The sequence below is a fragment of the Hypanus sabinus genome, chromosome 5, assembly GCF_030144855.1.
Source record: "Hypanus sabinus isolate sHypSab1 chromosome 5, sHypSab1.hap1, whole genome shotgun sequence".
Taxonomy (NCBI): domain Eukaryota; kingdom Metazoa; phylum Chordata; class Chondrichthyes; order Myliobatiformes; family Dasyatidae; genus Hypanus; species Hypanus sabinus.
Window position 1 is genome coordinate 54719571 of NC_082710.1, and position 12225 is coordinate 54731795.

Below are 12225 nucleotides of genomic sequence, written 5' to 3' on the forward strand. Positions count from 1 at the left end.
AGATGGACTGCACCCCAGGTTGTAAAAGAAACAACTGAAGAGGTTGTGACAGCATTAGCAGTGATAGTCATTGAAAAGTACAACACAGAAATAGGCCTTTTGGCCCATCTAGTCCATGATGAACCATTTAAACTGCCTCCTCCCATGGACCTGCACTGGGATCATAGTTAAAGTTTTTTCACCTTTCACCCTTAACCCATGACCTCTTAATATACTCCAACCCAACCTCAGTGGAAAAAGCCTACTTGCACTTACCCTACCTGTACCCCTCATAATTTTTATATACCCCTATTAAATCTCTTCTCAATCTTCTATGTGTATTCCAAGGGTAAAATTCCTAACCTATTCTATCTTTGCATGTAACTCAGATATTTCAGACCCAGCATCATCTTTGTAACTTTTCTCTGTACTCTTTTGACTTTATTGACATCTTTCTGGTAGCAGGAGACCAAAGTTGCAAACAATACTCCAAATTAGGCCTCACCTCTGCTTTATACAACTTCAACATAACATCCCATCTCCTGTACTCAGTTGTTTGATTTATGAAGGCCAATTTGCCAAAAGCTTTCTTTATGACCCTTTCAACCTGCAACACCACTTTCAATAAATTATGGACCTGTGTTCCCAGATCAGTTTGTTTTACTGCCCCTGGTTTTCCAAAAAAATCACTAGGTTCTCAAATGTTTCCAGAAGACTAATGGCTGGTTCTTCGCTTGTGAAGATCAGGAGGAAAGAAGAGTCTTCAAGAGCGACAGCATGATCGTTGGTGACCGTAGAGGCCAATTCTGGATCTGCAGACTCTGGAGTAGTATGGACATAGGAACAGCTGGGATGTGGGCGCTTGGGTAGTCGGATCCTTCCTGCATCTCCTCTTCTCTTCATCAGTCACTCTTCTGGATCTCTCAAAATTCCTGGCTGCTTTGTGGATCAGCGTTCTCTAGTGGTCTCTGTCTCAAGCCAGCTGCTCCCACTTGTTCACCTCGATATTTGCCTGAGAGAGCTACTGCTTAAGTTGGTCTTTGTACCTCTTCAGTGGGGACCACCATCTCTCACCCTTGGAGAGTTCTCTGTAGAGTACTGCTTTCAGTAACCTGGTGTTGTCTGTACCAGATGTGTGGCCTGACCAGCGGAGCTGCCTGAGCAGCAAAGTGGCTTCAATGTTTGGAAGTTGGGCCTTCTCAAGACCTCACTGTTGGAGACACGTCATGCCAGATAACACCCATGACCCAGCGCTCATGGAAGTGCTTGAGCAACTGGATTTGCTTGCGGTACAAGACCCAGGCTTCACAACCAGGTAGCAGGGTTGTGATGAATGCAGCCCATTGAGTTGATTATCAATGTCCCTTACTACCGTAGCGTTGTTGGAGATAACGCTGCCCAGGTAGGTGAACTGCTCAACAGTGGTGAGAGGGTGTGGTCAGCTGTGGTCAACATCCGTCATAAGGCTGGTCAGCGCAATGTCATGGCAGAATATCTCTCCAGATTGCCCAACTTGTAACTGTGGTCGTCATTGGTGATCTGAGGTGGGTTGTGAACATCACGAGGGGGTTTCTGATGGAGGATCATTGTTTTCTTCAGACTGACCGTTAACCCGAAAGCCCTTGTAGCCTTGGCAAACTGAGTGACTGCAGCCTGTAGCGCATCTTTGGTGTGCGTGAGAAGAGCGCAGTTGACTGCATATAGTAGCTGAAGAATGGGCTCTTGCAATCAGGTGAGAAGGCAGCAAAGATTGAGGATATTTCCATCAGTGTGGAACCAAATGTAGATGCTCTCTGAGGTGATTTCTTTCACTTCCTGTAGCATCATGCTGGAAAAGATGGCAAAGAACATTGATGCCAAAACACAGCCTTGTTTTATACTGGTACTGATGGGGAATGGGTCAGACATGTCACTATTGTGTTTAACCTGACTGCTTTGGCCTTCATGGAGCTGCTGCAGGATGGTGAGGAATTTAGGGGACAGCTGAGCTTTGACAGAATCTTCCAGAGACCATCACGATTGACTGTACCAAAGGCCTTGGTCAGGTCAATGAACACCGTGTACAGTCCCACCTTCTGTTCACAGCACTTCTCCTGTTACTGGCCAGGACAAAGACCGTGCTGGATGTGCGTCTGTTCACTCTAAATCCACACTGACAGTCTCTGAGGTTGTGTTCAGCACTGGAAAAGATGGTTCTGTCCAAGAGAGTTCTGGGGAGGATCATCCTGGCAGTGGACAGCAGAGTAACGCTCCTGTAGTTTGAGCAATCCGATTTATCCCCTTTGCTCTTGTACAGGGCAACAATTACAGTGAAGTGGAGGTCATTTGGGACTGAACCTTTCTCCCAACAGAGTGTGAGCACCAGGCACTGTGGCCCAGAGAGAGAACACAACCAGTCTCAAACAGACAGGGGAGGTGACCATCGCATACCCCGGTTACATTCAGGGTGACTCGCAAATACACAAGCGAATAACTGTATAACCCAAGCTAAAATGTAACAGTAAATGAACTGGAACTCCCTTCCCTCCCCCAATAATCCCACAAAAGCATTTTAACACAAGAATAATAAACAGTGCTAGTCATTAGAAATTAGAAATGCAGAGGCGGGCTGTCACAGAATTATTAAGGAGTGCCACAGTATTTATTATTAAGGATGAAGTTGCAAGATACATAGAGGCTGGTCAATGTGGTTTCCAAACAGGGAAATCTTACCTGGAAAAGACCTTCTCAGAGGCTTTTTGAATTTTCAAAAGGTCTTTGACAAGGTGTTGCACACGAGGCTATTAAACAAGATGGTGTTACTGGAAAGATAATCCTCATGGACAGGAAGATTGGCTGACCGACAGACGGCAAAGAGTGGGAATAAAGGGAGAAAGGGAGCCTTTTCCACTTGCCTGTCTGTGCCCAGTGATGTTCTGCAGGGGTTGCTGTTGGATATGCTACTTTTCACGATGTAGGGTCGTCATCTGAATGTCGGAGTTGATGGCATCGTGGATAAGTGTGAGGATAATACAAAGATAGATGGAGGGGCAGGAAGTGTTGGCGAAACAGGGAGGCTGCAGAAGGATTACGACAGATGAGGATAATGGGCAAAGTAGCGGCAGATGGAATACAGTGTAAGGACGTGTATGCTCACGCACTTTGATAGAAGGAGTAAAAGTGTAGACAATTTTTTAAAATGGGGAGTGGATTGAGAAATCAGAGGTGCAAAAGGGACTTGGAAACCGTAGTACAGGATTCTCTAAAGATTAACTTGCAAGTTAAGTTATAGTAAGGAAGGCAGACTTAATGATACCATTCATCTCGAGAGGATTAGAATTTAAAAGCGAGGATGTAACGCTGAGGTTTTTGGGGCATTGATCTGACCATACTTGGAGTACTGCGCAGTCTTGGATCCCATATCTAAGAAACAATGTGCCATCATTAGAGAGTTCAGAGGAGGTTTTCAAGAATGACCTGAGAATGAAAGTGTTAACATTTAAGGAGCATTTAATGACACTGGGCTTGTACTTGCCAGATTTTAGGGGATTCTTATTGAAACCTATTGAATATTAAAGGCCTAAACAGAATGGAGGTGGGAGAAGATGTTGCCAGTAGTGGGAGAATCTAGGACCAGAGAGCAGAGCCTTAGAATAAAAGGATATCCCTTTTAGAACAGACGAGGAATTTCTTCAGGCAGAGGGTGAATCTCTGGAATTCATTGCCACAGATTGCTGTGGAAGCCAAGTCATTGGGTGTTATTTAAAGCAGAGGTTGATAAGTTCTTGATTATTAAGGGTTTCAAAGATTACAGGAGGAAGCAGGAAAGTGACGTTGAGTAGAAAATAAATCAGCCATATTGAATGGCAGACTGTACTCAATAGGCGGAATGGTCTAATTGTGCTCCTATGACTTACGGTCTTATCAAAGTTCAAAGTACATTTATATCAAAGTATGTGTAGGCTATGAAACTTTGAGATTCATCTAACAGGTCGTCACAAAACTAAGAAACCCCAAAAATAACCCATTAAAAAAATATCCAAAGATCCAATGTCGAATTTACAATGTGCAGAGAGAAGGAAAATTGTACAAGCAATAACTGTAAGTAGATAGCATTCAGAACTGAATTTTTGCTAAAAACATGAAGCTAGGCATCAGGTGTAGCTGGAGCAAACCACAGCCTCAGTTCATCATAAACCCGAGTGATCATCACAAAACCACAGAGCAGGCCACAGCCTCAGGCTACGTCCACACTAGACCAGATAATTTTGAAAATGCCGGTTTTGCGTAAAAATGACAGGCGTCCACACTAGGCCTTTTTAAAAATACCTCTGTCCACATTAAAATGGATATTTGGATGAATCTCCTCCTACTGGGCATGCGCAGGACACACAGAAAACAAGCGAAGAGGAAACGGTATACTTGGTGCATCTTTGTTCAGCAACATTTCCTACAGCCATAGTCTCTTCACCGATGAAAGGGACGACAGCTACAACTAAATGCAGTAAGGCTTGTTACTGTGCAAAAGTGCAATTTGCTGTTACCTCATTTGTTTGCCTTTATTTTTCCCATGTCTTTGTGTATTATTTTGCTGTATTTAACATGTACAATAAAACAAGTTACTGGGCAAAAGGGACAATTGCATCTATTGAATGTTTGCACAAGCAATACATTAATAAAGCACATTGTTATATGTATAAAACTTGTCTTCATCAGTGTTATCTTGTATTTCCACACCACGTTACATTAGGCTGTTACACATCTATTGTCAGATATTGTTGTGGTGTTGGAGGTTGCGTTCAAGAAAACAATGAAATGCCCCGCTGCTGCCACCATTTGTTCTGACATGTCATGACAGCGGTTTTTAAAATAGCCGGTTACCCCATACACACTACGCTGGATATCAGGTGTTTTCAGATTTATTCACTCTGGAGAGTGTTTCTGAAAATCTCCGTTTAGGTGGAGGAAAATGCCATTTCAGTGTGGACGGAGGGTCAAAACGAAGAGAAAAAGCTTCGGTTACAGATTTATCCGGTCTAGTGTGGACGTAGCCTCAGGCAACATCCACACTACACCGGATAAATCTGTAACCGAAGCTTTTTCTCTTCGTTTTTACACTCTGTCCACACTAAAATGGCGATTTCGTCCCCCGAAACTGGAGCTTTTCAGAAACACTTTCCAGGCTGTCAGTGGCCGCCGTACGCTCCAGTATTTGGTTTTTTTTAGTTTTAAGTTCTCCTGCGCGAAAGCCAACAGTTGTCCATCGTTTTAAGTTTTTCTAGTCTGTACCTACACAAATGCGCACTTTTACGGTGAGATTCGACACCAAACATGTCGCTTGTTTTTGGTAGATGTGTCCTGCGCATGCCCAGTAGGAGTGTGGATAGAGATATTTTCAAAAACACATCGTGTGGACGCCTATCGTTTTTACACGAAACCGGCATTTTCAAAATTATCCGGTCTAGTGTGGATGTAGCCTCAGTTTAGCGCAGAGCTGAGTAAACATCGCGGAGCTACTAGCGGAGCCAGCCTGTCTCTCACCTCCATTTCTGACTCTTCAGTCTGGCCCAGTGCTTAAATCACCCAAAGATCACGTCATTCCTCGCTCTCAGACAGCCCTGGGGCCTGGTCCTGACCTTCTGAATTCAGCCTGGTGCTTAAATCAATCAGTCATCAGGGCTTTCCTCACTCTTGCCTCTGCCTCCGCTTGCCCAGACTCGCCCCTGCACGCCTCTATTGTTAGTGGTGATTATTATTAATAAGGTATTTAGTAGGTTTCTTTGTTTTGCATTTTGCCACTGTTGGGTAGTTGCTGGGCATCACCAGTGCCATTTTAAACCGGTCTTACAGTCCTGTGGCATTTTAAAACAAAAAGTCACATATTTAAAAGGCAATTCTTCACAATTGTTTAGATTTCCCTTTCTCTGGTGGTAGAAGCAATATTTTTACACTTTGAATGTACAGTAGGTATCTGGTTTGTATGAAAATGATCTTATTAGAACACACCAGTGGTGGAGTAGCCAGCTCTTAATGTGGTGTATGTAAGTGAGTCGAAGTGAGGTGAGCTTTTTCAAATTTGATGGCTTGGTATTTCAATGTAGCTCCATCTGCTTGTTGCCTTCTAGGTTTGTTTACTGGTCGGACTGTGGTGAATCAGCACAGACAGAAAAAGCAGGAATGAATGGTGATAATCGACAGCTCCTGGTTCCCAAGGAGGTTGAGTGGCCAAATGAAATAGCAGTCGGTGAGTACCTCTATGAAACCATTTTGAGTTTTGAAACATGCCAGTGATGTGCTGTTGCTCCCCCGCCCCCAGATCTTGTGAAAGGCCGCCTTTATTGGGTTGATTCCAAGCTTCATACATTCAAGCATTGACCTGAGTGGTCGGGATAGAATCACGGTTCTGCATTCACGTGAATTCCTTGCTCATCCTTTGGCACTTTCTGTTTTTCAGATAAGTTTGAATGTTAGAAATCTGTAGAAGAAAAATAGTTTGAAAGGCATCATTTTGTAATGTGTACAAAATGTCTGTGTACAACTTATAGAAAGCTTTTGAGCCTCAAACCTTGCTGTGCAATTGGAGCAACATTCTCTACATGATGGCTAATCTTTCTGCAAATGATGGAAGTACTTTTGCTCTATAGATGGAACAATAACAAACTAAGTTTGATTGGGTTACATTGCCATAATCACACTGGCTGGTTAACTTTCCATCAGTGAAGATGTTTATTTATTTATTGAGATACAGTGTGGAGCAGACCCTTCTGGCCCTTCGAGCTATGCCACCCAGCAATCCCCGATATAACCCTAGCCTCATCATCGGCAGTTTACAATGACCAATTAACCTACCATCTGGTAAGACTTTGGACTGTGGGAGGAAACTGGAGCTCCTGGAGGAAATCCACACAGTCATGGGGAGAATGTACAAATTCCTCACAGGCAGCGATGGGAATTGAACCTGAGTCACCTGTACTGTAAAGCATTTGTGCTAACCACTTCACTACTGTGCTGCTCTTCAATGTCAATGTATGTGTTGACATTGTGATACTTGGTTGGTAGAACAATGTTACTTTTAAAATCTCAAAGCCAGGAAATGCCATGTTTTGGATGTTAAGTTAGAATACTTCAAAGGCCACACTTTTCCAGGCCAGGGTCTAGACTTTACAGTAACGTTGCTAATGTTCTATTCTTTTACAGAGAAAGCATGATTACCGAACTAAGATACCCAGAGCCCAGTGTTTCAGTTCTAGGTCTTGCAAGATTTGTTTCAAAGGCTAATTTTAGCCTTTTTAAGAGTGTGCAATTTTAACTTAAGGTTTGAAAACTATTTCTAGGTGAAGATATTTGCATTTTGTAGTTTCTAGGCAGAAATGGTGCTTAAAGCTGTTGGATTATCTGTTCTACAAGAAACACCAATGCCACATTCTGATTTGGATGAAATCTCCCTGGACTTGTACGGCAGCTTGGTTCCTCCAGATGTGAACTTTGTTTTTATTAATTGGTGGCCACTCCACTATTTTGGGACCTGAGTGTTCTGATATTGATCTGCATATTTACATTATTGCATGAATTTATACCCATTGCCCACAAAAACGTGTGGTTATTAGGGGGTCACCTGATATCTTAAATCATGCATTTTGCAGTGACTGATAAAGCCTCCAATCTGGATGTATCATGGCTTGGTATGGCAACCGCTCTGCCTGAGACCACAAGAAATTTCAGAGTTCTGGACATCATATAGACTAGCCTCCTCCCCATGGACTATGTCTACACTTCTCACTGCCCCGGGAAAGCAGCCAATTGCCCCACCCATCCCAGACATTTTCCCTTCGCCCTCTCCCATCAGACAGAAGAGGCAAGAACCAGAAAGCAAGTGCCCAGGCTCAAGGACAGCGCTGTTATGATTCTATTGAATGGTTCCCTAGCATGATGAGATGGGCTCTTGACCTCCTCATCTACCTCATAATGACCTTGCATCTTATTGTCTGCCTGCTCTGCGCTTTCTATGTCACTACAACACTTCATTCCATGTTGTTATTTTCCCTTTTACTGTCTCAATGCACTGTTGTAATCCAATGATCTGTATGGGTGGTATGAACCCAATTGTTCACTGTGCCCTCATACATGTGTCAGTGATCCAATTCCAACTTTTCTGCTCCAGGACACTGTCCTTTGATTGATGGGGTGAATGAAGCCATCTATAAAGCCAACAAGTTCAGTGGAGAAGATCTTACAAATGTGATCTCTAATCTGGATAGACCGCAAGATCTTATTGTCTATCATGAAGTAATGCAGCCATCAGGCAAGTTTTTAATTTTGTACCCAATAAGAGAATTGATACTTTGATTTTTGAGTAGTTTAGGGAAGTCATCTTCCGGCCCACAAAATATTGCTGTCCTAATTTGTCAAATTTTATTGCTTCTTAGATATGGATCTGCAAAAGAACATGTTCCTTTTTATTATAATACTGGTTATAAATAACAATACGCATGCACAATATCATTTGCTGATAGTGTTGAATTGGAAATGAATTGACAGAGTTAGTCAAATGTTACATATCATCTGTTACAACCAACAATAAGCTTCCTGAAATGTTGCAGCTAGTATCAACACCTAATAATATTGAAGACTGAAAATGTAAGATTCAGTTTGTTATATATTGTAAATCTAAGTGATCGATTGATTTTGATTGATTGATTTTGCTTTTACAGGAAGAAACTGATGTAAAGTGGATTCAAAAAATACCCCCTGTGAATACACGTGTATGCCTGCACCTCAGATTAGCAGCAATTCAGAAAAATCAACCTGTATGTGTCCTTCTGGAATGATGCTGGAAAATGGACGATACTGTAGAAAAAGTATATCAGTAATTTACTGACAACTGAAGGTTTAACCAGACCTTAGGGGGTACCTGTTCTTTACCAAGAGGTTGTTGGTATGATACCTATTTGTGATAATTAGAATTCTTATCCACTCTTGTTTTACAGGCCCACGTTTTGCTGTTCTTGATGCTAATTTATATTAAGTGTCCTCTTTCTGTATATCATCAGTATTCCTCATTTTTTATATTCACTTGCCTATCTAAGAGCCGCTTGAATCCCTGTTTCCAATACTACCTCTAGTAACTCACTCCAGGCACCTACCACTCTGAGTTTCTTAAAAAAAATCCACTCACATCACCTTTACCACCACCACCCCACCCCCCCCCCCCCCCCAACCAAACATGAAGCTTAAATTCTGGTATTTGACATACCTACGTACCTAGAGCAAAAGATCTTGGCTGTCTATCCTATCTATGTTCGTAACTTTGAAAACCTCCTATCAAGTCTCCCCTTGTTACCTTGCATCAGGCAATTGTCCTCTTACTATTGCGTAGATTACTTTGTTTCCTCACTGTAAAGAGGATGTCCTATCCATATCTATAGCTAAATTTGAATGAAATAGTTTGGCTTTGACTAGATTGTGATCTTAACATCTCCAAAATAGCTGTGAGCAAAGCTTGGGTGACATATCTATTCCATTTTCTCGAACCTATAGCTAAACTACACCCTTTAACTGTAATGGGTGATTGATGTAGGCTAGTGGTCACCAACCTCTTTAAGCTCAAGATCCCCTACCTCAGCCTTAGTAAAACGCAAGATCTACCCCAGATCAATTAGTTAAATGCATGCGCTCCAGGGCAAAAAAGACCGGAATTAAAACCCCGCAACCCGGAAGTAGAAATGATGTATAAACACCAGGAGTATCCACCCTTTTTTTGCACCGCGGACCAGTTTAATATTGACAATATTCTTGCAGACCAGCCAACTGGGTGGGGGGGTGGGTATTAAACACAACAGCAGTACAGCGATACTCAAAGCAGGTTCCTTATGCCTGGTTTTTTCCGCAATTTAGTTTTCTCAGCTCTCAGCATTTAGTTTCTGTCCCCGCTGAGCAAAAACCCTACTAAGCAAAAAAAGTGAGGAAAAAAAAGAAACCCATTGGGGGTGCAACCCCGGAGCCATGCATCATACAAAAAGCTTCTAAAAACAAGCATCAAACTGCCAACAAGTAAAAAAGATATATCAAAAAAAATTTACACAGATCGTGGAGGAAATCTATCAGTTAACTGAACTGATAATAATGAGCAAATGAGCCCCATCTCTTCTCAAAATCAAATAAAGGCTCAAAGGTTCGAATTCTAATTTTCTCCAAGCTAAGTCACAGCATGACTCGAGAGAACCATTGTGACAAAGTAGGAGCTGATAAATCCTTCCACTTCAACAAAATGGTCCTCCTAGCTATCAATGTAACAAACGCAATAACATGTTGGTCAGACAAAGAAATACCATGGGTATTTTGAGAAATTATTCCAAAAAGCACAGTCAATTTATTAGGTTGTAAGTTGATTCTGAGTGCTTTAGAAATTGTCAAAAAGACTGCCTTCCAAAATTGTTTTAATATAGAACATGATCAGAATATATGTGTCAGTGTAGCTATCTCAGTTTTACATCCATCACAATACTTGTCAACATTGGGAAATATTTTAGAAAGTCTCTCCTTCGTCAAATGGTAACGATGTACAATTTTAAATTGAATCAGTGAATGACTAGCACAGATCAAAGAAGAGTTAACCAGCTTCAGAATCTGCGTCCAATCCTCCCATATAAAAGTCAAATTGAGTTCCTTCTTCCAATTCTGTTTAACCTTAAGTAAAGGATGCTTATCCCATTGTAATAATAAATTATAAATTCTTCCAATAGAACCTTTCAATGAGGGGTTCATATTCATAATTGTATCTAACAAGTCAGCCTCCAATATGTAAGGAAAATTACTTAAATATTTTTGTAAAAAATGTCTCTCGAAGATATTGTAAAAAGTGTGAATATGAGAGAGAATACTTATCGACTAATTGTTCAAAAGACATCAATCTGCCTACTTTAAATAAATCCAAAAAAGAATTAATACCTTTATTTTTCCAAAGTAAAAAAATTGGATTGTTCAGGGTAAGTTTAAAGAAGTCATTACAATAAATTATACTACGAATTTTAAATTTTTTAAGATTAAAAAAATTGCGGAACTGGAACCAGATTTGTAAAGAGTGCTTAATCACAGAATATAGGTTTAAATTAGCAAATTTAGCTAATTGTATATGTAGAGCAACTCCTAATAACGAAGTTAAATAAAACTGTTTCACAGCTCTCAGTTCCAGGTCAACCCAAATTGGCCGATCATTCCTATCACCCCAATAAAACCAAAAGGACATATATTGCAAATTAACAGCCCAGGACTCCATTCTTAGATTATGCAAAGCAAGACCTCCATCCTTTTTCAACTTTTGCAAATGATATTTACCAATTCTTGGTCTTTTATTATACCAAATAAAAGATAGAATAATAGAATCAATCCGATCAAAAAAACTTCTTAGTCAAAAAAACAGGAATATTCTGAAATAAATATAAACATTTTGGTAAAATCATCATTTTAACTACATGAATACGACCAGCAAGTGAAAATATAAGTGGGCTCCATCTACTAAATGAATACTTCATAGAGTTCACTAAAGGAGGAAAATTGGCTTTATAAAGATCCTTATATTTTTTAGTAATTATAACACCTAAATATCTAAAATAATCCATAACTTTTAAAGGAATATTATCATATATAGAGACAGATTCATTTAAAGGAAGTAATTCACTTATACTAAAATTTATTTTATATCCTGAAAAGTCTCCAAATTTGTCAAATAATTTTAGCAAAGCAGGAATAGATTCTTCAGGCTTAGATATATATACCAGTAAGTCATCAGTGTAAAGGGAGATCTTGTGTATGGTCTCATTCACAAAAATCCCATGAATATTTTTGGCTTCACGAAGAGCAATAGCAAGGAGTTCTAATATTAAATAACAAAGGATTTAATGGACAACCTTTTCTTGTCCCCCGCGATAGCTGAAAAAGAGGAGACCTACAGTTATTAGTGACAACAGTAGCAATAGGAGCTTTATATATCATTTTAATCCGATTATTAAAATTAATACCAAAACCAAATTTTTCTAAAATATTAAGTAAATATTTCCATTTGACTCAATCAAATGCTTTTTCAGCATCCAAAGATATAACGCATTGTGGAGTTTTAGAAAAAGGTGAATATATAATGTTAAATAATCTCTGAACATTTGGAAAAGAATATCGACCCTTTATAAAGCCTGTTTGATCTTTAAAAATGATTTTACCCAAAATACTTACCAATGGATTGGCCATTATCTTTGAGAGAATCTTAGCATCAAC

The 12225-nt window shown here is 40.3% G+C and overlaps 1 pseudogene; it reads left to right on the forward strand.

The window, feature by feature from the left end:
- LOC132394756 (very low-density lipoprotein receptor-like) overlaps positions 1-8785 on the forward strand; it is a 28072-nt pseudogene extending 19287 nt beyond the window's left edge.
- Positions 8786-12225: the final 3440 nt, after the last annotated feature.